Here is a 25950-nt window from a genome sequence, read left to right on the forward strand (position 1 = left end):
GACATTGACTGGTCATTCCATACTCCCAGTCTGCCTCTCTCTTTCCCTAGTAAGGTGTGTCTCTGGGGAAGCTGAGCTCCAGGACACATTGGTGGGGTCTTCAATCCAGGGAAGCCTGGCTAGCATCCTGGTGGCATCTGGAACCTGGTGATTGAAAAGAGAGTTAACATACGAAGCCAAACAAATTATTGAGCAATCATGGATCCCAAGCTTGGAATAGTGGAGAGGAAGTGTTAGGGAGGTACTCACTGCAAACTCTAGTGTACTTCTGCTTTCAGGTATATATTTTGCAGTAGTTTATGGATACGTGTGAACATAAGCTCTCTCTCACAGAAACTGGTGTATATCTAGGTTATGGGACTTTGTTAGAAGGTGAACCACCTGAGATGAAATTAGAGTGTACTATAAAAGGAAAGGTCTCACCCGAGTAATGAAGCTGAAGGGTTGTCATTCCACACGTGAAGTCATATAATTTCATTATGCACCCAACCACATCATTCTTTTACACCTCTCCCACCCCCCCTTCCCCTAGAGTTTCCTGGCCAACACTTGCTATTTTACATTTTTAAAAAGTTGTAGCTATCCTACTAGATACAAGTGGGTAGATTTCCTTATGAAATATGAATATCACTCCTTCTATAAATACATGTTTTTGAAAATAAATATTTCCAGTTTTTTCTTTTATTTTTTATATTGATTGATTGATTATTTTCCCTTTTGTTGCCCTTGTTGTTTTTTATTGTTGTAGTTATTATTGCTGTTGTTGTTGTCATCGTAGTTGAATAGGACAGAGAGAAATGGAGAGAGGAGGGAAAGACAGAGTGGGAGAGAGAAAGATAGACACCTACAGATCTGCTTCACCGCTTGTGAAGCAACTCCTCTGCAGGTGGGGAGCCGGGGGCTCGAACCCAGATACTTACGCCGGTCCTTGTGGTTTGTGCCATCTGCGCTTAACCCACTGCGCTACCACCCGACTCCCATATTTCCAGTTTTTTCCTTTGAAATTTTCCTTTTGAAGAGCAAAGACTTCTGATTATCCATATTTTATATTGTTTGTGTCTTTGTTATTAATGTATGTTTTTGTTTTTTGAGGTGGTCTCCCCCCCATCTTTTTTTTTTAACCAGAGCACTACTTAGTTCTGACTTATAGTGATGTGGGGGTTGAACCTGGAACTCAGGAACCTCAGGCTTCAAAGTCTTTTTTTTTGTTTAATTTATTTCTTTATTGGGGAATTAATGTTTTACATTCAACATTAAATACAATAGTTTGTTCATGCATAACATTCCCCAGTTTCCCATTTAACAATACAACCCCCACTATGTCATTTATCATCCTTCATGGTTCAAAGTCGTTTTGTGTAACCATTATGATGTCTCCCCCACTCCTCTTTAGAAGATTTTGCTTAAGCTAAGGTCACTAAAATGTATTCACATAACCCCATTTTATAAACATTATGGTTTGGTTTCATATATTTATTGAATTTCAAGTGTTAATTTCTGTGTCCAGTGTAAGGAAGGATTTGGGATCTGTTAGTCTGTGAAAATCAAGTCGTTCCATTAGCAATTGTTGACTGAGTATCTTTTTTCTTATTGGATTTCCCTGACACATTGGTTTAGAATCAATTCATTATCTTTTTGGACTTTCCACTCCATTCCCTCCATCACAGCTCCCCTTGCCCCACTGCTGCTGGTCACAGTAGATCTGGAGCAAATCTTGAAGTTAGAGCATATTTAGCCCTCCAATTTTATTCCTTTTTCTAATATTTTAAAAATATCTTTATTTATGTATTGGATGGATACAGCCAGAAATTGAGAGGGAAGAGGCAAATAGAGAGGAGAGAGATAGATACCTGCAGCACTGCTTCACCACTTGCAAAGCTTTATCACTGAAGGTAGGGACCAGGGGCTCAAACTTGATCCTTGGGTATTACAACATGTGCACTCAACCAGGTGTGCCACCATCCATCCCCTCCTTTTTCTAAATTGCTCTGATGATTCTTCTGGGTCTCTTGCTTGCCACTGTGTACAAAGATTGTGTATAGATAGATTTTGAAAGGATTGATGTTTTAGCAATATTGGGTCTTATATTTCATAAACATAATATATCCCTCCATTTACTAAAAGTTTTCATTTCTCTCAATATACTTCTGTTGTCATCAATGTATGTATAATTTTGCACATTTTTGTAAATGTATCCCTTAAGTAGCTAATATGTTGATACCTTTAAAAGTGGTATATTTAGAATATACTACCCAGAGCCATATACAAATTTAATGCAATCCCCATCAAGATCCCAACCACATTTTTTTAAGAGAATAGAACAAATGCTACAAATGTTTATCTGGAACCAGAAAAGACCTAGAATTGCCAAAACAATCTTGAGAAGAAAGACCAGAACTGAAGGCCACATTTCCAATCTCAAATTGTATTTTAGGGCCATTGTAATCAAAACTGCTTAGTACTGGAACATAGACACACTGACCAATGGAATAGAATTGAGAGCACAGAATTAATCCCACACACCTATGAACACCTAATCTTTGACAAAGGTGCCAGATTATTAAATGGGGAAAGGAGAGTCTCTTCAACAAATAGTCTTGGGGAAATTGAATTGAAACGGGGCTGGGTGGTGACACACCTGGTTGAGCGCACATGTTACAATGTGCAAGGACCCGGGTTCGAGCCCCCAGTCCCCACCACCCAAGCAAAGAGATCTTCCACAGAATGAGAAAATACCTTTACATGGCATATATCAGACAAGAGGCTAATATCCAAAATATATAAAGAGCTCACCAAACTCAGCAACAAATGACTCCATGCAAAAAATGGGCAGAGGATATGAAGAGAATATTCACTACAAAAGAGACCCAAAAAGCCAACAAACATATCAAAAAATGCTCCAAGTCATTGATGGTCAAAGAAATACAAATAAAGACAACAGTGAGATACCACTTCACTCCTGCGAGAATGTCATATATCAGAAAAGGCAGTAGCTGTTGTTAAAATTCGGTGGCTCTAGCTGGCCGGGCTAGCTTCACGGGCGGGTAACAGAGACGACCAGAGACATACGGCTGGGCAGGGAAGCTGTATTTCTTTATTCAGGAACAACGATCATAAACTAAACCAAACTAGTCACCAAACAGAACTCTGCTGCCTCTTTGCCCAGCGACGGCACCAAGCACTCTTTAACTCTGCAACTCTGGAACTCTCTCGGGGTTCCTTGGGGCGGAGACAAGCGGGCCCGTGAAACTAGCAGGACTGAACCAATTTTCTTGGCAGGGGGAGAGCTAGAACAACCCAATGTAAAGCATACAACAATTCCCCCTTTTCTTTTTAACTAAATGACTACAGTATCACCAAACAAAACTCTGTTGCCTCTTTCCCCTGCGACGGCAGAGTTAGAGAGTGCTTGGCGCCATAGTGGGGCAAAGAGGCAGCAGAGTTCTGTTTGGTGATTAGTTTGGTTTAGTTTATGAATCGTTGTTCCTGAATAAAGAAATACAGCTTCCCTGCCCAGCTGTATGTCTCTGGTCGTCTCTGTTACCCGCCCATGAAGCTAGCCCGGCCAGCTAGAGCCACCGAATTTTAACAACAAATGGCGCCCACGTGGACCTGGCCTGCACATCTCTCAGATAAGTAAAGACAATTTGGCTACCTATGTACTATGGCCTTCTCTTCTGCTTGTGAAGAGATCTCCAAAGACCTCTGCTCTTTCTTCATGAGAATGTTTTGCTGTTTCTGGAACATTTATCTCTGGACCACTCTGTGGTTTCCACTCGCTCGGACGAACTCGGAACAGCCAGCGGGAATAGCCAGCGGGTGGGAGGCGAGGCGCGGAGCTGCTGTTTCCACCTGGTTAAACAGCTAGCCAGCCAGCTGCGCCCAGACAACCCCGCGCACCGCGCCTGCAGCCCCGCAGCCCACAGGAGGCCGATGCCAGCACACAGGAGCCCGACGCCAGCACGCAGGAGCCCGATGCCACCACACAGGAGCCCGATGCCAACATGCTGGAGCCCGATGCCAACACGCAGGAGCCCGATGCCACCACACAGGAGCCCAATGCCAGCACGCAGGCCAGCCCACAGGAGCCGGCTCTCCACCGCGTGGCGCAGTGCACTGGACGTGTGATCCCTCCATGCTGCTCGGCCACTGCGAGCAGGGCAGCAGACATGACAGGGCCATGGCGCAGGGCTGCAGCGGCCTATCATGGCCGCCACCCCTGGCCACCTCGGTCCACGCCTTCTACAAGGCTGGCCCGCCCGCCCTCGTGCTATGAATTCTGGAATGATCCCGGACCTCCCGGACCCCCGGGCTCCCTGCCGAAACTGGGCACACGAGATCTCCAACTGCCGGTCTGGTCTGAAGGCAGACAAGCTGGAGTACACAGAGATTTGTACAGAGATCGCAACCTACAATTCCTAGAAGTGAAGCTGCCCAAGAGACCACCACTGGACAACGCACCCCCCCAACAACTAAGACAGTACATATCTAAATTCATGTTTAAAATGACATGTCTTCGTAACAAAGGTTTCTCTCCTTATGCATTAATGACCATGTTTATGTGTATGTTTAAAGTTTGGTAAACAGTAACTTTAAGGCTAAATTCTTACTAGTCAAAGTTAAATGAAAAAGGTTTTCAATGTAATTCTCATAAAGATAAAATTAACTTACATTTAAAGTCTAAGGTAAAAATTAGTTAACAATCAATATATTTTAACTAAGTTGGTCTAAAAAAAAGGTTAAATAGACTTGTTGATATGTAAAACTCTCCATTACCTTCTCTATTAGAATTGGTAGATTACACAATGGCTAAGCTAATTATTCTCATGCCTGAGGTTTCCTTTCCTGCACACACCTAGGGTGTGTCTCCATCTTGAATGGGTGTAACAAAAGGTTAAAAAGACGTTGTTGATATGTAAAAGTCTCAAATTCCTTCTCTATTAGAAATTTTAGATTGTGCTGTGGTTATGCTAATAACAAGTTTTGTTTCATAGTAAGTAAATTGCAGCCAGCTGCCTTTGGGACTCTAGGCCGTTCCCCACCCCCATGCAAATGCCTGTCGAGGCAAGTACGCCCCCCAGAGGCAAGAAATGTTTTTTTTAAGCTGATAAAGTTTTTCCCACAGAGGCAAGAAATGGCCCTCAGGCCTTCCCTTGGCAGCACACTGGTTCTTGTTACTTGCTTACATGTTTCTCCATGTTTGTGCCAGTTTCTTTTTTAAAAAATGCCTGTACGATATAGTTTTCTGTTCACCCCACACCCTTGATACTGTAGTCATTTAGTTAAAAAGAAAAGGGGGAATTGTTGTATGCTTTACATTGGGTTGTTCTAGCTCTCCCCCTACCAAGAAAATTGGATCAGTCCTGCTAGTTTCGCGGGCCCGCTTGGCCCCACCCCAAGGAACCCTGAGAGAGTTCCAGAGTTGCAGAGTTCGCAAGTGCTTGGCGCTGCGGGGGGAAGAGGCAGCAAAGTTCTATTTGGTGATTAGTTTGTCTTAGTTTATGAATCGTTGTTCCTGAATAAAGAAATACAGCTTCCCTGCCCAGCCATATGTCTCTGGTCGTCTCTGTTACCCGCCCGTGAAGCTAGCCCAGCCAGCTGCAGCCTCCAAATTTTAACAACAAGTAGCAACAAATGCTGGAGAGGTTATGGGGACAAAGGAACTCTTCTACACTACTGGTGGGAAATTAAATCGATCCAACCCCTGTGGAGAGCAGTCTGGAGAACCCTCAGAAGGCTAGAAATGGACCTACCCTATGATCCTGCAATTCCTCTCCTGGGGATATATCCTTGTTGTTTTCGATGGGTTATGTTGTTTTCGCCGGGCTGGCTTCACGGGCAGGTAACAGAAGACTCATGGTTGAGCTGTAGGCAGTATCTCTTTATTCATGCAGGACGCAGCACAATCTAAGACGAGCTAAGTTAAACTCAAAGTACAGTACAGTACAACGCACAATGCTATCTTTATATATACTTGCCAAGTAGGGTGGAAACAGGATGTGACATAGAGAGGGTGGAGAGAAAAGTGACTGGTGAAAATCAGAGTGTGACAAGGAGGGGGCGGAACAGGCGGGAATCCTATCACTGAACCACCAATGCCCTGGAGTGCTTTATGTAAAAGTGATTTATGTAAATAGACCAAAGCTTTGGATCAGTAAATCCCTATATAGGCATATGGTTAAGCAGAAGCCAGGTGAGGTGGCATACTACCCAACATATCCTAAGGAACCCAACACACCCATCCAAAAAGATCTGTGTACACATATGTTCTTAGCATCACAATTTATAATAGCCAAAACTGGAAGTAACCCAGATGTCCAACAACAGATGAGTAGCTGAGTAAGTTGTGGTCTATATACATAATGGACTACTATACTACTCAGCTATTAAAAATGGTGAATTCACCTTCTTCACCCCATCTTGGATGGAGCTTGAAGGAATCATGTAAAGTGAGATAAGTCAGAAACAAAAGGACGAATATGGAATGATCTCACTCATAGACAAAAGTTGAAAAATAAGAACAGAAGGGGAAACACAAAGCAGAACTTGGACCGGAGTTGTTGTATTTCACCAAAGGAAAAGACACTGGTAGGAGGGAGGGTTCAGGTCCTGGAACATGATGGCAGAGGAGGACCTAGTGGGGGTTCAATTGTTATGTGGAAAACTGGGAAATGATATGCATGTACAAACTATTGTGTTTTAAAAGATGTCAACTGTAAGCCATTAATTCCCCAATAAAGACATTTTTAACATTTATTTATTTATCTATTCCCAACAACTTTTGTTTCCCTTGTTGTTTTATTATTGTAGTTATTATTGATGTCTTTGTTGTTGGATAGGACAGAGAGAAATGGAGAGCGGAGGGGAAGACAGAGAGAGGGAGAGAAATGGACACCTGCAGACCTGCTTCACCGCCTGTGAAGTGACTCCTCTGTAGGTGGGGAGCCAGGTGCTCGAACTGGGATCCTGATGCCAGTCCTTGTGCTTTGCACCACCTGTGCTTAACCCACTGTGCTACTGCCCGACTCCCAAAAGGCATTTTTTAAAATGGTATATCTATGTCCATTTTTAATGTTTCTATTTAGACACATTGATTTTTCATGTGTCCATCTTGTATCCTATGACATTGCTCACTTATTTTACTATATTTTTGTGGATTTCTCAGTAGTTTTTGCATGTGATTTTCTTTTTATTTATTTATTTTTTATTTAAGAAAGGATTAATTAACAAAACTATAGGGTAGGAGGGGTACAATTCCACACAATTCCCACCACCCAATCTCCATTTCCCACTCCCTCCCCTGATAGCTTTCCCATTCTCTATCCCTCTGGGAGGATGGACCCAGGATCATTGTGGGTTGCAGAAGGTAGAAGGTCTGGCTTCTGTAATTGCTTCCCCGCTGAACATGGGCGTTGACTGGTCGGTCCATACTCCCAGTCTGCCTCTCTCCCTAGTAGGGTGTGTCTCTGGGGAAGCTGAGCTCCAGGACACATTGATGGGGTCTTCAGTCTAGGGAAGCCTGGCCGACATCCTGATGACATCTGGAACCTGGTGATTGAAAAGAGAGTTAACATATGAAGCCAAACAAATTGTTGAGCAATCATGGACCCAAAGCTTGGAATAGTGGAGAGGAAGTGTTAGGGGGGAACTCACTGCAAACTCTAGTGTACTTCTGCTTTCAGGTATATATTTTGTAGTAGTTTACGGATACGTGTGAACATGTGCTCTCTCTCACAGAAACTGGTGTATATCTAGGTTTTGGGACTTTGTTAGAAAGTGAACCACCTGAGATGGAATTAGAGTATACTATGAAAGGAAAGGTCTCACCCGAGTAATGAAGCTGAAGGGTTGTCATTCCACACGTGAAGTCTCTGGACACAGTCTGAAGTGAAGCATGTTGAGGTGGCAATCGTTGTGTTGGTTAGGTTGTGATCGGCAGATGCAATATTATTTGATATGGATTGGGAGAGGCATACGGGAAAGTGGGCCCTATCCAAGGGTTCCAGGACTGGGGGAAGTAGAGGCTCTATAGTGGAGATGTGAGGTTCCTGCTGTCTTAGGGTTCAAAAAGACAATCGATAGTTAATGTTATCATCACATTATTTGGTAATTGGGTTAACTTTGAAAAGTCCTTTTGTTAGGGTTTGCTGTACAGTACCCAGTATCTTGTATATAGCTGTGCTATTGGTTGCTTCTGATCTACTTGGTCTAGGCTTTTGAGAGAGTCTGCATATCAATTACACAGCCTGTATATTGAAAAGATTCAGTTTGTGTTTTGAAAAACTTCGAGACATACAATTAATTTCCCCCTCTCGTATTAATTAATTAGTGATTTATATGACTACATTTTACTAGGAATGTACATAAACACCATTCCCACCACCAAAGACTGTGACCCATCCCTCCCACCCACTCTCATCCCCCACTATCCCAGGAAGCTGCATGTCTACCCCTCACCACAGGGTTTTTACTTTGGTGCGCTACTTATAATTTGGTCAGGTCCTGCTTTTAGTTTCCCTTTCAAATCTTAGTCAACTTCTATTGATGAGTGGGATCATCCCATACTCATCTTTATCTTTCTGATTTAGCTCACTTAACGTAATTCCTTCTAGCTCTGTCCAAGATGGGTCAGAGAAGGTGGGTTCATTGTTCTTGATAGCTGCATAGTATTCCATTGTGTATATCTACCACAGCTTTCTCAGCCACTCATCTGGTGTTGGGCACCTGGGTTGCTTCCAGGTTTTAGCTATTATGAATTGTGCTGCTATGAACATAGGAGTACACACCTCTTTTTGGTTGGGTGTTATAGAGTCCTTGGGGTATAACCCCAGGAGAGGAATTACTGGATCATATGGAAGGTCTATGTCTAGCCTTGTGAGAGTTCTCCAGACTGCTCTCCACAGAGGCTGTACCAATTTACATTCCCACCAGCAATGTAAAAGGGTTCCTCTGTCCCCACATCCTCTCCAGCATTTGTTGCTGCTGTCCTTTTTGATGTATGCCATTCTTACAGGAGTGAGGTGGTATCTTTGTGTTCTCTTAATTTGCATTTCTCTGACAATCAGTGACCTAGAGCTGTTTTTCATATGTTTGTTAGCCTTTTGGATCCCCTCTGAGGTGAATGTTTTGTTCATATCCTCTGCCCATTTTTGGATGGGGTCATTTGCTTTTTTGGTGCTAAGTTTGCTGAGCTCTTTATATATTTTAGTGATTAGTTTCTTGTCTGATGTATGGCATGTGAAGATCTTCTCCCATTCTGTGAGGGGTCTCTCTGTTTGTTTAATAGTTTCTTTGGATGTGCAGAAGCTTTTCAATTTGATGTAGTCCCATTGGTTTGTTTCTGCTTTAGTCTTCCTTACAATTGGGTTTGATTCATCAAAGATGTCCTTGAGGTGTAGGTGGGAAAGTGTTTTACCAAAGTTTTCCTCTAAGTATTTGATTGTTTCTGGTCTGACATCTAGGTCTTTGATCCATTTGGAGTTGATTTTTGTTTCTGGTGAGATAAAGTGGTTCAATTTCATTCTTTTGCATGTTACAACCCAGTTTTCCCAGCACCATTTATTGAAGAGAGCCTCCTTTTTCCATTTAATCCTTTGGGCCCCCTTATCAAAGATTAGATGTCCATAGGTGTGGGGATTTATTTCTGGGCTTTCAATTCTGTTCCACTGGTCTGTGTGCCTATTTCTGTTCCAGTACCATGCTGTTTTGATGATGATGGCTTTATAATATAGTTTAAGGTCTGGGAGTGTGATGCCTCCATTTCTGTTTGTTTCTTTTCCTTAAGATGGTTTTGGCAATTGTAGGTGTTTTCATGTTCCAGATAAATGATTGTAGTGTTTGTTCTATTCTCTTAAAGAAGCTTGGTGGAATTTTGATGGGTATTGCATTAAATTTGTATATGGCTCTGGGGAGAATATTCATTTTGATGATATTTATTCTTCCAATCCATGAGCATGGGATATCTTTCCATTTCTTGGTATCAGTTTCTATTTCCTTGAGTAGCGACTCATAGTTTTCGGTATATAAGTCTTTCACTTCTTTGGTCAACTTGATTCCTAGGTATTTGATTGATTTTGCTGAAACAGTAAATGGGAGTGATTTCTGGATTGCATGTAATTTTCATTACCAGTGATTTAGCAATGGTTTACAAAATTGTAAGTTTCCAGGTGTCTGGTTTTACACCTATACATGGTGTGTGTAAGTCACTGTACCTGCCACCAAAGTCATGTGCCCCATACCATATTTCTTATCTAGATAGTCATGTCTTGGACGGATATTCTTTTGACCTCCATTGTACAATAATGACACCCAGAAAGACCAGACATCTACCACTGTCCTACTCTTTGTAAATGCAGAGCAGAAGTCTTCTGGGAATGTCTGCAAGGTCCCTCCTGCACACCAAGGTTCTTCCAGGCTTTGAAGCCTCTGAAGAAACAGCCCTGATCAGTTAAGATTCAATTAGGATGACTTAACCATGACTAAAGTTTATTTTTCTCCCACTTAGAAGGCCTGAATCATAAGACATTTCTACTCCATAAATTCTCAGACTCCTTCCCACCAAGATCTTCACCATCCTGGGGCATGATTCTCCTGCCCAGAGTGGTGGCTTTTCATTCTAGACGACAAGCCAGGAATGAGGAGGGTGAAGCAAAGGGTACATAGTGGTTCCTGCAGGTAGTCTCCATGGGCTGCCACACAACTCCAGCACTCACATCTCACTGGCTAGAACATGCTGAGGCCACATCTAGCTTTGAGGACATCGGGAACTCTCATCTTTACTTTGAACAGTTCTGTACCAGCAAAAATTGCCTTGACTGCAAAAGAAAAAGAGGATAGTTCCTGGGGTACATATAGTAATTTCTCTCCAAACCTGAAGGTTAGAAATCCAGAATAGAAGCACTTTGAAAATGATAGGAGGGGAGAGTTCAATGTCTATTGCATGTCCCAGAGACCATTTTAGGAGCAGATGAGCCCAGACCTCTAGAGTTCTGTAACCCAGTAAGTTGACCTGAAGCCATTTAGTCAGAGGATAAAGTTAATCCTCAGAAGCCCTTTATGGTATTAAATCCTGTGACTATATTAGACATGTCTAATTGTGGGTGACCTTCCTTCATCTAGAAAAGATAAAAGGTTTCTCTACTCATTCATCCATTCATTCAACAAAAATTGCTATCTTGTGGAGCTCCCAGCCTGGGGAGAAAGGCACTGATGAACTGATTGCCCGAATGTGGACTCTTGGGGAACAGTGAGGCTGCAGTGAGAAATACCAGTAACTGCAGGCTACTAGAAAAGCTAAGGAAGCTTGCCTGGGAGTTTGGGTTTGTTTCTGCAGACAAGTCTGCTCTTATGCAGAGTAATATTCAGGGATACTATTGTGCTCTGGTGATAGCATGTATATCCTGCCTTGGGCATCCTGTGAATAAAAGACTGTGATACAAGAACAAGAATGAATGAGAGCAGTGCTTTCTCAGGAGAATCTGAACCCATCTCCATCCAAAAATGATGGAGAATAACTAAGAGATTCCAAGAAACAGAGGTTCCAAAATCATAGTTCATCAGACACTTTCTGTAGTAACTAGGAAGCAGCCCAGGGAACTAAGTTCTAGAATGAAATTCCAGTAACTAACTGTAGCCATCTGTCTGCAACAAGGGAATGCTCCACTCCTAAGTGAAGCTTTAGAAAGGATATTCTGGCAAGTGTAGCTAGCAGTATGCAGGAAGAGAGCTTCTGGCTCCTAGGTTCCCTTACCAGTGTTGTCATCTGCTCATATACCCTGGCTGAGAAACGGGTGCTGGTCTCAGTGGGTCAGCATCTCAGCTCCCATGCAATAGCTACATTGTAGATCTGTAGCACACAAGGGATACCCCAGCTATCATGGGGAGGTGGTAGCACAAGAAAAGGAAACAGCCATTAATTACCTTCTACCCCATCTATATTATGAGACATTTGCAAACAGTAGGCAATCACCCAGCCTGATAGATTAAAACTGAAAAATCACAGCCCATCTATAGGTTATGCTTGGGAATGAATTCTCTCTTCCAGCAAAGGCCAGCCTGGCAAGTGGACCTTTTCCTCTGGTCAATGCCAGCTGACTTGTCAAGGCTGCTTAGAGTGTTAGGAAGGATTCTTAGATCTGGAATCTTCAGGAAAGCTACTAAATGGATTGGTAATGCTTATCCCCATTCCTGTGGTTGTGATGAAGAAATGAGATAGTAGATGTAAAAAATACTTTGTAGATCACAATGTGCCATCCAAATCATAACTAATTACTGGTAACTGATTTTTAGTGCTTCATAAATAGCAAACACTACTAAGAGTTGTATTTGCTGTGTCATACAGTCCTCATAATCACCTTTATGCTAGATATTGTCAATATCCCCCTATTTTATAATTAGGAAGCCAACTGAGAACTGTACCCTGCCTGAAGTTGCACAGCTCATCAACAGTAGAGCACAAGGCCTTGTCTTTCTGATTCCAAAGTAAGTGCTTTGATATACTTTGTCTTGTCTCCAGACTGGGAAAGATTATGAGTGTAATGATTACTATTAATAGAACAGCTAGTCTGCTGCTTGGTAGCTTGGTCCTGGTCCCAACTGGAAGACTAATAAAATTCATTTGCAGTCAGTTTTAGGTCCCTAGTCAGCTTATAACTTACCTTCTGTTCAGCTTTCCAGTTTTGCCTGCCTTTTTCTGTCCCCATTTACATCTTCTTGGCAGAAAAACATAATGACTCTCTGTGATTCTCAATCACTGAGGTTTTGGGGGAACACTCTTCAGAGGGTCTCCTGTGTTTGATCACACACTTGCTTAACTAAGATTTCAAGAGGCCTATCAACGAGGGTCAGAGCACAGCTCACTTTCCCAAGACCCCACTGTGTCCCCAGTGTCTTTGCAGTTGAGGAATTTTTGGAGTGAGAGTTCTGTATATGGTGGGGACTGTGTGCTGTGAAGATTACACTCTGGTGGTGACTGGGACTTTGCAAAAAATACTTTCCTATCAGTTTTCTCTCCAAGCCTCAGTTTTGCCATCTACAAAGTGAATGTAATGGAGGGGGTGGGATACAGAGTTTTGGTGGTGGGAATTCTGTGGAATTGTACCCCTCTCATCCCATGATCTTGTCAATATTTCCATTTTATAAATAAAAAAAAAGTAGATGTAATGACTGTAATAACATAATCAAGTCTCCACTTGTGAAAGGGTTAGGTTAGAATAAATTCAGCACTGAAGAGGGAAAATAACAAAGAATCAGAACACCCTGATGGAAAAATAAAGACCTATCATGTCTCTAAAGTCCAAATCAAGCAGTTTTCCCTCCAGCATTAAAACCAATGACTGTGTCTATGGCTGATGCAATCACAGTGCCTTTCATGATAATGAGAATGTTTAGTTCCCACAGCACCCACATGCTTATGCACTTTGAGAGTGCTGGAAGAACCAGATTCTGAGAACACCACCCTGAATTCAGATACATGGATTGGGGTGGCCTGCCTCCCAGTTATCACTTACCTCTCATTTTTTACCGTGTTTTCCTGAAATAATGCATATAATACAATTAGGTCTTATTTTCTATGAGCTAGATTATAACCATAGAACAACAAAAGTTGACATCAAACCCAGATGAGGGACTTCTAGGCATTGTGCTAGTTCAGTCCTACCTGCATCCATGTGACCTTGGACCTCTGGTCCTTAAGGATGATTTTATCACCCCAGTGTTGAGGTTCTCAGGATGCATTTCTTGGCTATAGGCCTACAGGATCTCCCTTCCCTGGGTCCTCCTCTTTTTTTTTTTACTAGTGATTTAATAATGATTAACAAGATTGTAGAACAAGAGGGGTACAATTCAATATAATTCTCACCACCAGACTCCATATCCCATCCCCTCCAATGGAAGGTTCCCTATTCTTTATCCCTCTGGGAGTATGAACCAAAATTCTTTCTGGCTTGCAGAATGTGGAAGGTCTGGCTTCTGTAATTGCTTCTCCTCTGAGCATGAACATTGGTAGGTTGATCCATACCAACAGTCTGTTTCCGTCTTTCCATAGTGGGATAGCACTCTGGGGAGGGGAGGTTCTAGAACACATTGGAAGGTTTTCTGCTCCCCTGGGGTCTTCTTTCTCTTGGTCTTCTAAATCCCTTCTCTACTTGGCTGTAAGAAAGCTTTCCCAGTGCAACCTCCTTACAGAAGAAAGGTGCTATCTTTGTCCCATGTTCTTTTCTCATATGCACATGCCACCATAGCTATTTTGTTTGTAGTTCTGTGTTGGTATCTTCTAATTCTGCTTTTAAAAACCCCTTCTGTTTCATTTGGTTTAAATCCCCCCTGCTTAACACTGCATTCTACTTACATAACCACTGCCGTCTATTTACATAAATCACTTTTACATTTACATAAAGCACCACCTTCCCTCCAGGGCATTGGTGGTTTAGTGGTAGAATTCTCACCTGCTCCACCCCCTCTCCTTGTCACACCCTGATCCTCTCTTTGTCACACCCTGATTTTCACCAGTCACTTTTCTCTCCACCCTCTCTGCGTTACATCCTGTTCACACCCTACTTGGGAAGTATATATAAAGACAACATTGTTCGTTTTAGTTAGTTGTTAGTTTAGTCTAGCTTGGTATAGATTGCACTGCGTCCTGCATGAATAAAGAGATACTGTGAACAGCTCAACCATGAGTCCCTGGTCGTCTGTTACCCGCCCGTGAAGCCAGCCCGGCAAAAACAACAGTTCTGGATTAAAGTCTGTATTCCCCCGCAACACACACACACACACACACACACACACACACACTAAACTCTAAGAGAACAGGGACTTTGTGCTCATCAGTATCCCTGACACCCACCACAGAGCTTGGTAAGGGACCCAAATTAACATCATCAAATTACCAATCACTGGTTGCTTTTCTTCCTAGTGGTAAAATATATGGGAGCTGAAGAAAATGGTACATGTTGCAATTCATTCTTTCAGAGTGGGAAAGTTACTCAAAGCTCCATCTGTCTCTTATATGGTAGACACTACAAAATATCCTGGCTTTTTTTTTCTCTGCTGTTTAATCTGTCTTTCAGTGCACATTTACATGTTTACATTTGTTTTCAGTAGCAAATGACCTTCTCTAGAGCCATTTATACAAAACAAAGGGTAAGCTGGAAGTTTAGGATGGTTCTGCCTGAGGGACCAAGCAGCTTTTTAACGGTGGACCCCTTCACCCTCTTAGGGAGTGGAGTATTGTCCAGCTTTAAGATCCAACATCCTTGGAGCAAGAACCATGAATGTGCCTGATTTCTGGGTGGGACATTAGGACTCTCCTGAATGCATTCAGCCTCCTTAATCTGGCTTGTGGTTGCCAATTGTGGTGTCTGCTTTCATTCTTCGTGTCTGATAGTTTCTCACACAGCTTGGTATTACTTTAATGAACAATAAGTTTTCTCAGAGAAGCTGCCAGCTGAATAGTGGTTACCTGAAGTCAGCCCTTTAGTGTTTGACTTAGAAACTTCTAAAAGAGAGTAACCCTCAGCTTACAATGAGGGGCATATCATTTAAGAGGAAACAAAGTTGTCTTTGCCTGCATGTCTCCCAGGAACATGAGGACTCTGAAATTTGTTGCAAGTGCCTAGGTGACAGTAATACCTTCTCCTTAGAACTCTACTCCTGTTCCTTATTCTATGACTCCTGCTTGCCAAGTAGCCCAATGTCAAGTTTCAGATTCTTGTCCAGTTTCCTGACCTCACAGCTCATGACTTCTGCACTCTACCCACTCTAGCTGCACCAAACTCCCTGCTAAGAAGTGAACATGACCCCTACTTTTATCCTCTGTCAGATTGCACATGCTTCTCCACCAGCTATATCCTTTCAGGCAGCCCAGACTCTGCTTCTGTAGGAATCCTGCCCTGTCATCCTGTGTGGAATTGAATCTTTAGCTCTTGTAAATATCTGTAGGCTTTATCTGTACAGTTTTCAAGACACTGATGTTATAGTGTTGTGGGATTTTTCTTCAGTTATAAACTTGCCTCCTGTGCTGTCTGTTGAGTCCAGGAACTATCTTATTTGTCTTCCTCACCATCACACTTCTTTGGATGCTGTAGGGCCTCAACTTGTCAGTGCAATCATTCCATTAGTGGAATTAATAAATAAATGAATAAAAATATTCCAGCTTGTGTCCTCAAAATTCATGTAGAAAGTTCTTTAATCCAATTTTCAAAATTCCATAGCTCAAAGTAACTTCATACTATTCTTTATATTCTGTCCTGTTTAATCCTCATTCAGGTATAACCTTGAAGACAACCTTAAGCAAAATGCTAGTGTGTGTGTGTGTGTGTGTGTGTGTGTGTGTGTGTGTGTGTGTAGGTTATTGGAATAATCAACTTAGAAGATAAACAAATGTTTGGAATTATATAGTCATTTTATCCTCAAAGTAAAAGCATTCCCTTTGTAGGGTTAGATGAGAGGAGGGTAGGAAAGCAATCCTATAATCTTCAGGAGAATCTGCCTGTTTTGTGTCCTTGGTTCCTGTGTGAAGTGTTGACCTGCTCAGCTTAACTTCTGTGCCAATGTAGCAGCTCTTTCCCATCACTTTAAACATAGTAGCCAATCCAGTCAGGGACCAATGTCCTCTCTGAGTTGTGTTGGAAGTGGGGTCTGGACGTGAACAGATCTTTTTTCTTGGGCAGAATACAGTTGACTTGCTCACCCCCTTCCTTCCCTCCCTCCAAAAAGTGCCAAGCACGCTAACCACAATTAAACAAAAGGTTAAAATTCCATTTGTGTGTGTGAGTACATGGCAGTGCAAACACTAATTTATTCTTTCAGTGGAATGTTAAGTAAAAGCTTGCAGACTCCAGTTACTTAGAACAGCCCATCAAAATCCATTTCCCATTTATTGTTTAATGTGATTTCCCCAGCAAATGTTGCCAGCCCTCTGCATGTGTCCCTCTCACTTCGCCTCGCTCCCTCCCTGGACCCCTGCTTCCTGCTGCAAAAGGACATCTGGAAACCCAGGAGGAAGAAAAGTCACAAAAGACAGCTGCCAAAGGAAAAGAACCAAGACTTTTCTAAACAAAGTTTTGAGTCTTTGGAATTAAAGAAACTGGAAATTACCACTGGATTACAAATCCAAGCATGCATAAAATCAAGTGATGGCTGTTGCATTAGAGCCCTGGTGTGTTTAGAAGCATTGTTTGTGCCTTTCTTGTTCTTAAAGGTCATGTATTGGGTTGTCAGAAAAGTCATGACATTTTTTATGTTTTTCTATGTAAAAATGCATCATGACTTTTCTGATAACTCTAATCTGTTTGACAGTATAAAGTCACAGATGACTAAGTTCTGAGGAATCTCCACAAGGACATCCCCCCCCCCCCCAATCAGGAAGGTCTCTAAATCCTATTGGTAGTGAGATTGGCTCAGGTATGAAGCATGCTACCTCTACATGGCTCAAAGCCTTATGATTAGATCCCCATCACTCTCCTTTCTCCCGCCCAAGCATGACCATCACAGACCCTGAAATGTATACTTTCTGTAAAAATAAAAATAATAATAATAACATAGTCATTATTAGGTTATAGTGTTTCCCCTAGTTACTAGCCAAGGAAACTGGATCCACCTGCCCAAGATTGAAACCTGGATTTGTCCAATTCTGGAAGCAGAATGCTGTCATTAAACTAGGCCACTTGCCTCATTCATTCATTCATTCATTCATTCATTCACCAAATATCTCTTACATGGCCCACAGTAGACCGGTTGTTAGCCTAAGGATGACCAGATGTGCTTCTGTCTTCAGAAAACTCACAGAAAGCTCACAGGGAGATAGTAAGTGGCCAGAACTGGTTTTTACTTTGAGACTGACCTGCTGTGGGGGGTTAGTCTGTTTTGTTCTTTTAAAATAGGATTTCCTAGCTAGCTATGAACTATGGCAATTTCTCTACCTTTATTGTGAATTAGAATCACATTTGGAGTTTAAAAAATAATACGCCTCTTCCTGTTCTCCTGCCACCAAACACATTGCTTTAAAAGGCTTAAGATAAGTCCCTAAGGGGTTACTGACAAATGGGGTTACCCCCAAAGCTTCCCCCTGCATTTGTTGTTACTATCCTTTCTGATGTATGACATTCTCACAGGAGTGAAGTGGTACTCCATTAGCACATGAGGGTCTTTATTGTCCTGCTCTCTCTCTTCAGTCTAGCACAAAGCTTAGAGCAGAGTAGCTCTTGGCAAATATTTGCTAGTACTTTGAATGACCTAGTGTTTTGGATTTTTTTTTCATATTTTTATTGGGGAGGTTTTAATGGTTTGCAGTAAATACAGTTATTGGTACATGTGTAAATATTTTCAGTTTTCTGGAAAGCACTCTCATTCCCCAGCCTAGGAACACCTCCATCATCATGTGTCAGGACCTGAAAACCACATCCCCTACCCTAGAGTCCTTTACTTAGGTGCAATAGACCAAACCCAATCCAAGTTTTACTTTGTGTTTCCCCTTTCTGTTCTTATTTCTCAGTTTCTGTCCATGAATAAAATCATCCCATATTCATCCTTCTCTTTCTGGCTTATCTCACTTAACATGATTTCTTCAAGCTCCAACCAAGATAAAGTAAAGAAGGTGGATTCAGCATTTGTAATAACTCAGTAGTATTCCTTTGTGTATATACAACACAACTCCACAACTTACTCAGCCACTCATATGTTGAACACCTAGGTTGCTCCCATTTTGGCTGTTAAAAACTATCCTGTGGTGAACATAGGTATATGCATATCTCTTTGGATGAGTGTGTTTGCATACTTAGGACATATCCCCAGGAGAGGAATTGCAGTGTCATAAAGTAGGTCTACTTCTAGCCTTCTGAGAGTTCTCCAGCCTGTTCTCCACAGGAGTTGGATCAATCTACATTCCCAAAAGCAGTGCCGAAGGGTTCCTTTACCCCTCTAGCCTCTACAGCATTTGTTGTTACTATCCTATCTGATGTATGACATTCTCACAAGGATGAGGTGGTATCTCACTGTTGTCTTTATTTGCATTTCTCTGACAATGACTTGGAACATGTTTTCATGTTTGTTGACCTTTTGGATCTCTTCTTTAGTTAATATTCTTTTTTTAAGATTTTATTTATTTATTAATGAGAAAGGTAGGAGGAGAGAGAAAGAACCAGACATTACTCTGGCACATGTGCTGCCAGGGATCGAACCCAGGACCTCATACTTGAGAGCCCAAAGCCTTATCATTGCGCCACCTCCTGGACCACAGTTAATATTCTGTTCATATCTTCTCCCCACTTTTGGATGGGGTCATTTTTGTTTTTGTTGCTGAGTTTGGTGAGCTCTTTATATATTTTGGTTATTAGCTTCTTGTCTGATTATGGCATGTAAAGATATCTCATTCTGTAAGATCTCTTGGTTTTGGTGGTGGTTTCTTTTGCTGTGCAGAAGCTTTTCAATTTGATGTAGTCCCATTGGTTTATTTTTGGTTTTTTCTTCCTTGCAATTGGATCTGAGTTGTCAAAGATGTCTATAAAACTTAGATGGAAAATAGTTCTGGGGAGTCAGATAGTGGCACACCTGGATGAACACACACATTATAGTACACAAGGACCCAGGTTCAGGCCCCCACCTACAGGGGGAAAGCTTCATGAGTAATGAAGCAATGCTTTAGGTGTCTCTCTGTCTCTCTCCCTCTCTGTCTCCCCCTTCCTCTCAATTTCTGTCTATCTTTATCCAATAAATAAATAATAATAATTTTTAAAAGTTCTGCCAGTACTTTCCTCTAAGTATTTGATAGTATCTGGCCTAACATCTAAGTCCTTGATCCACTTGAAGTTTATTTTTGTGTGTGGTGAAATGTAGTGGTTCAGTTTCATCCTTCTGTATATTTCAACCTAATTCTCCCAATACCATTTGTTGAAGAAACTCTCCTTTCTCCATTCAGTAGTTTGAGTCCCCTTGTCAAAGATTAGTTGCCCATAGGTGTGGAAATCTAGTTTTGTTTGTTTGTTTTTTATCTTCACTGTCTATAGGGTTCCTATGGATGTAACTCAGAAATTCCAAGACTCTCTCCACATTTTTATTAGGGTTTATGGGTATTATTCCAAGAATCTTTGAGCATTAAATACTCTGTGATTATAGGGTTAAAACCAGTTCTCATCCTCCCCACCCCCCTTCCATCCCCATCAAAAGCTCAGACCTATGACTGGAAGCCTACCTAGTAAAATTCAGGTCTTGTAGCAGGTTGATTTGATGAGATGTCAGTAATCTAAAGAACTTGATACTCACATTCTATTTGTAAATTCTTGGAGTGCTTAGGATACACCGTCATCTCTTGGTTTATATGCCATCTCCTTTGAGACAGGGAAAGCCATCTCTACTTTTTGTGTGGAAAATTGAGTTTGCCGTGATTCCTCTTTTTCATAGGCTCCTTCCACTAAAAAAAATTTTTAAAAAAACAGGCTAGAGCAAAAGAGCAGGGCTCTGGTTTCTTGTCTGTTTTTGTGGCTCTGTTGGAATAGTTTCACTTTGTAGATCATTCCAGAGAGATGATGTCATTCAATAGAAGTAGTAGAAAAGCTGTTGGCATTGGTGTGAAACAGACAGAATTTTGGTACCTGAATTCTCTATCCTGGCAGTTTAGCAACTCACTGCTTCTTTCTGAGGACCACATTCAGGGAGTTTAGTTGGGGCTGAGGGCAGGAGTAGGGGCCATGTCACAACTGTGAGATGCAACCTGGTGCCCCAATTTGAGCAGCACAGGAAGAGGTTATCACAAGAGTGTGGGGAGAACAGTGTCCTTTGTAGAATATGAGTTTCAAATTAACCTTTAAAGGACACTGTTCACTCCCTCTCTGCCTGGTTACCTGGTGTGCCAACTTTCAGACCTCCTTGCAGCCTGGAGCCCATGGCAGGGGAAGAGAGGATGGCTAATGTTGCCAGGGCTATCATGAGACGTGGGAAGTCTACTAAAGTAAGCATCTGCCGTAGACTTAAGCAGCGGAGGCTGAGCTTTTCCAGGGGCTTCTTGTTAGTGTCAACGTTTCAGTAGGCCACACGTCCAGGGCCTTCATGAATCATTATGTAGAAGATAGGATATTGGATCCCTTGTTCCACACTGGTTAGAGCAGATCTGTAGAGTTCTTAACAGGCAAAGGGAGGTGGGAAGCCATTACCATTAGATGTCTTGTGGAACAGTGCTATCCAGGGAAGGTTCTGGCTGAGGCCCCTGCTGTTGTTAAAATTTTCGGGAAGGCTCTTGCCGGCCGGTCTAGCTTCACTGGCGGGTAACAGAGACGCGAAGACAACGGCTGGGCAGGGAAGCTGTATTTCTTTATTCAGGAACAACGATTCATAAACTAAGACAAACTAATCACCAAACAGAACTCCGCTGTCTCTTTGCGGCGGCACAAGCACTCCCTCTTACTCTCGAACTCAGGAACTCTCCAACTCTAGAACTCTCTGGCCCTCTCTCTCTTCCTCTCGAACTCAGGAACTCAGGAACTCTCCAACTCTGGCACTCTCTGGCCCTCTCTCTCTTCCTCTCGAACTCAGGAACTCTCCCTTACTCTCGAACTCAGGAACTCAGGAACTCTCCAACTCTGGCACTCTGGAACTCTCGTACTTGAGAGCCCTCTGAAACTCTGGCACACTGGAACTCTCTCTTACTCTGTAACCCTGAAACTCTCGAACTCAGGAACTCTGGCACTCTCGAACTCAGGAACCCTCTCCCAGGGTTCCTTGGGGCGGGGCCAAGCAGGCCCGCGAAATTAATAGGACTGATCCAATTCTCTTGGGGGGGGAGGGCTAGAACAAACCAATGTAAAGCATATGACAATTCCCCCCTTTTTTTTTAACTAAATGACTATAGTATCAAGGGTGTGGGGTGAACAGAAACATATATAACAAAAACCAGCATGTTGCCAAGGGAAGGCCTGAGGGGGCCATATCTGAAAAAAAAAACATTTCTTGCCTCTGGGGGGCTACTTGCCTCGACGGGCAATTGCATGGGGGCGGAGAACAGCCTAGAGTCCCACAGGCAGCTGGCTGCAACTTACTTACTATGAAACAAAACTTGTTATTAGCATATCTACTGCACGATCCAACGTTTCTTCCCTGCCCAGCCGTTGTCTCCGCGTCTCTGTTACCCGCCAGTGAAGCTAGACCAGCCGGCAAGAGCCTTCCCGAAAATTTTAACAACAAATGGCGCCCACGTGGACCTGACCTGCACATCTCTCAGATAAGTAAAGACAATTTGGCTACCTATGCACTATGGCCTTCTCTTCTGCTTGTGAAGAGATCTCCAAAGGCCTCTGCTCTTTCTTCACGAGAATGTTTTGCTGTTTCTGGAACATTCATCTCTGGACCACTCTGTGGTTTCCACTCGCTCGGACGAACTCAGAACAGCCAGCGGGAATAGCCAGCGGGCGGGAGGCAAGGCGCGGAGCTGCTGTTTCCACCTGGTTAAACAGCCAGCCAGCCGGCTGCGCCCAGACAACCCCACGCACCGCACCCGCAGCCCCGCAGCCCCGCAGCCCGCAGGAGGCTGACGCCAGCACGCAGGAGCCCGATGCCACCACGCAGGAGCCCGATGCCACCATGCTGGAGCCCGACGCCAACACACAGGAGCCCGACACCAACACACAAGAGCCCGATGTCAACATGCAGGAGCCCGATGCCACCACGCAGGAGCCCAATGCCAGCACGCAGGCCAGCCCACAGGAGCCGGCTCTCCACCGCGTGGCGCAGGGCACTGGATGCGTGATCCCTCCACGCTGCTCGGCCACTGCGAGCAGGGCAGCTGACATGGCAGGGCCATGGGGCAGGGCCACAGCGGCCTATCATGGCCGCCACCCCTGGGCACCTAGGCTCATGCCTTCTACAAAGATGGCCTGCCTGCCCTCTTTCTATGAATTCTGGAACCATCCCGGGCCTCCCGGACCCCCGGGCTCCCTGCCGAAACTGGGCACACGAGATCTCCAGCCGCCGGTCCGGTCTGAAGGCAGACAAGCTGGAGTACGCAGAGACTTGTGCAGAGATCGCAACCTGCAATTCCTAGAAGTGGAGCTGCTCGGGAATGGAGCTGCGCGGGAAGCCACCTCCGAATGGTGACCCCCCCCCCCAACCACTAAGACAGTACAGATTTAAATTCGTGTTTAAAATGACATGTCTTCGTAACAAAGGTTTCTCTCCTTGTGTATTAATGATCATGTTTATGTGTATGTTTAAAGTTTGGTAAACAGTAACTTTAAGGCTAAATTCTTACTAGTCAAAGTTAAATAAAAAAGGTTTTCAATGTAATTCTCATAAAGATAAAATTAACTTACATTTAAAGTCTAAGGTAAAAATTAGTTAACAATCAATATATTTTAACTAAGTTAGTCTAAACAAAAGGTTAAATAGACTTGTTGATATGTAAAACACTACCTTCTCTATTAGAAATGGTAGATCGCACAATGGCTATGCTAATTATTCTCATGCCTGAGGTTTCCTCTCGGCCCACATCTAGGGTGTGGCTCCATCTTAAATGGGTGTAACAAAAGGTTAAAAGACGTTGTTGATATGTAAAAGTCTCAAATTCCTTCTCTATTAGAAATGTTAGATCGTGCAGTAGATATGCTAATAACAAGTTTTGTTTCATAGTAAGTAAGTTGCAGCCAGCTGCCTTTGGGACCCTAGGCCATTCCCCGCCCCCATACAAATCTCCGTCGAGGCAAGTAGCCCCCCAGAGGCAGATATGGCCCCCTCAGGCCTTCCCTTGGCAACATGCTGGTTTTTGTTATATATGTTTCTGTTCACCCCACACCCTTGATACTATAGTCATTTAGTTAAAAAGAAAAGGGGGAATTGTCGTATGCTTTACATTGGTTTGTTCTAGCCCTCCCCCGCCAAGAGAATTGGATGAGTCCTGTTAATTTCGCGGGCCTGCTTGGCCCCGCCCCAAGGAACCCCGGGAGAGGGTTCCTGAGTTGGAGAGTTCCAGAGTTCAGGAGTTCGAGAGTTCGAGAGTAAGAGAGAGAGTGTTTGTGCTGCCGCAAAGAGACAGCAGAGTTCTGTTTGGTGATTAGTTTGTCTTAGTTTGTGAATCGTTGTTCCTGAATAAAGAAATACAGCTTCCCTGCCCAGCCGTTGTCTCCGCGTCTCTGTTACCCGCCGTGAAGCAAGCCCGCCCGGCAAGAGCCTCCGAAATTTTAACAACACCCTGCCAAGTCTTTACACTTGGTTGTTGGTGATGGAACATATCTGCATGGTCTTGATGGCACCAGGCACTGAAGAGTCACCCCATGTGCCCACCAGGATGGCCTCACCTCCCCAAGCACATCATAAAGTCTTCAGGATACGAAGCAAGAACAAATAAAAAATATATATTAGCTCTCCAAGACTTAGTCCAAAAAAATTAAAGTATCTGATTATTATGTTGAAATGCTAATATTTTAGACAGCATTTATTGGGTAAGTAAAATATATTCTCAAAGCTAACCTTACCTGTCCCTTGGTTTATTTTGTTTTTAATGTGGATACTAGAGGAGCCGGGTGGTGGCTCACCTGGTTGAGTGTACATGTTACAATCCACAGGGAACCAGGTTCAAGCCCCTAGTCCCCACCTGCAGGGGGAAAGTTTCACGAGTGGTAAAGCAGGGCTGCAGTAGTCTCTTTGTCTCATTCCCTCTCTGTCTCCCCCTTCTCTCTCGATTTCTGTCTATCCAATAAATAAAAATAAAGATTAAAAAATAATAATGTGGAAACTGGAGTGTGTAAGGTCAGAGATGTGATTCACATTTGACCCACATTTCAGACAGCGCTCCCCTACGCCAGTCAACATCTCCCTTGGATGAAAGGACTGTCTGTCCATGGCTTCTCTCCTGCCGTGTGTGAGCCCCAGCAGGGCAGACACAGTACTGTTATCTCCCTCACCTCTGCACAACTGACATTGAAAATGTGTGCTGACACTGCCAGATCTCAAACTATATTATAGGGCCATTGTCATCAAAACTGCTTGGTACTGGAACATGAACAGACACACTGACCAGTGGAATAGAATTGAGAGCCCAGAAATGAGGCCCCACACGTATGGACATCTAATCTTTGACAAAGGGGCCCAGACTATTATATGGGGGAAGCAGAGTCTCTTCAACAAATGGTGTTGGAAACAATGGGTTGAAACATGCAGAAGAATGAAACTGAATCACTGTATTTCACCAAATACAAAAGTAAATTCCAAGTGGATCAAGGACTTGGATGTTAGACCAGAAACTATCAGATACTTAGAGGAAAATATTGGCAGAACTTTTTTCCGCATAAATTTTAAAGACATTTTCAATGAAACGAATCCAATTACAAGGAAGACTAAGGCAAGTATAAACTTATGGGACTACATCAAATTAAAAAGCTTCTTCACAGCAAAAGAAACCACTACCCAAATCAAGAGACCCCTCACAGAATGGGAGAAGATCTTTACATGCCATACATCAGATAAGAGTTTAATAACCAACATATATAAAGAGCTTGTCAGACTCAACAACAAGACAACAAATAACCCCATCCAAAAATGGGGGGAGGACTTGGACAGAATATTCACCACGGAAGAGATCCAAAAGGCTGAGAAACACATGAAAAAATGCTCCAAGTCTCTGATTGTCAGAGAAATGCAAATCAAGACAACAATGAGATATCACTTCACTCCTGTGAGAATGTCACACATCAGAAAAGGTAACAGCAGCAAATGCTGGAGAGGGTGTGGGGTCAAAGGAACCCTCCTGCACTGCTGGTGGAAATGTCAATTGGTCCAACCTCTGTGGAGAACAGTCTGGAGAACTCTCAGAAGGCTAGAAATGGACCTACCCTATGACCCTGCAATTCCCCTCCTGGGGATACATCCTAAGGAACCCAACACATCCATCCAAAAAGATCTGTGTACACATATGTTCTTGGCAGCACAATTTGTAATAGCCAAAATCTGTAAGCAACCCAGGTGTCCAAC

At 43.1% G+C, this 25950-nt stretch overlaps 1 protein-coding gene across 4 annotated transcripts in view; it reads left to right on the forward strand.

The window, feature by feature from the left end:
• Positions 1-25950, forward strand: part of GALNT10 (polypeptide N-acetylgalactosaminyltransferase 10) — a 220122-nt gene that overhangs the window by 64187 nt on the left and 129985 nt on the right. The window lies entirely within an intron of this gene.

Source organism: Erinaceus europaeus, chromosome 9, assembly GCF_950295315.1.
Source record: "Erinaceus europaeus chromosome 9, mEriEur2.1, whole genome shotgun sequence".
Lineage (NCBI taxonomy): Eukaryota > Metazoa > Chordata > Mammalia > Eulipotyphla > Erinaceidae > Erinaceus > Erinaceus europaeus.